Consider the following 232-nt stretch of genomic DNA (forward strand, 5'->3'; position numbering starts at 1 on the left):
TCTGCTCAGAAATAGCTCCTGGCAGGCACTGGAGACCATATGGGACACCGGGATTCAAACCAACCACCTTCGGTCCTGGATTGGCTTCTTGCAAGGCAAATGCCGCTGTGCTATCTCTCCTGGCTCTATCCCTGGATTTCTGCTTTAAGGCATCATTTCTGCCTCATCTGGGTTCATCTCTATTACTAAATTTTATTTCTGGCACCACAGCCTTTAGGGGATTCTCCTGACT

The sequence above is a fragment of the Suncus etruscus genome (assembly GCF_024139225.1).
Source record: "Suncus etruscus isolate mSunEtr1 chromosome 15 unlocalized genomic scaffold, mSunEtr1.pri.cur SUPER_15_unloc_2, whole genome shotgun sequence".
Taxonomy (NCBI): domain Eukaryota; kingdom Metazoa; phylum Chordata; class Mammalia; order Eulipotyphla; family Soricidae; genus Suncus; species Suncus etruscus.